The sequence below is a fragment of the Palaemon carinicauda genome, chromosome 15 (assembly GCF_036898095.1).
Source record: "Palaemon carinicauda isolate YSFRI2023 chromosome 15, ASM3689809v2, whole genome shotgun sequence".
Lineage (NCBI taxonomy): Eukaryota > Metazoa > Arthropoda > Malacostraca > Decapoda > Palaemonidae > Palaemon > Palaemon carinicauda.
Window position 1 is genome coordinate 83,083,221 of NC_090739.1, and position 491 is coordinate 83,083,711.

The following is a 491-nucleotide window of genomic DNA, read 5'->3' on the forward strand; positions in this document are numbered from 1 at the left end:
ATTCGCAAACTTCTCTATCACACCTAAATATTTTCATTTATTAAAAAATGATCAATATGTAAGATTTATGACTATTAAAGTAGCTTTTTACGCATTGAAATAATACATGTTTTAATTATGAAATAACCAAAAAAACTTAAAAAGTATACTATTCTCAATAAAAAATTCAAATATACCTTATGAAATATCCGCAGCAGGAATAATCCCGACAATACTTAGTTTAAAGAACAAAAGTAAAACGAAAAAGAGATGAAAAGCAAAGGTCGGCCACGAAGTTCTCTTTCAAATTTCTCTCTCTCTCTCTCTCTCTCTCTCTCTCTCTCTCTCTCTCTCTCTCTCTCTCTCTCTCTCTCTCTCTCTCTCTCTCTCCCAATTTCAGTGCCTATGGTAGTTGTTACCCCTAAATACGATTTATCAATCTCTCTCCATTGCAAGATGGTTTTTTGGTCTCTTTACTAGAGGTATATTTTTTCAAAATACGTGGACTTTTT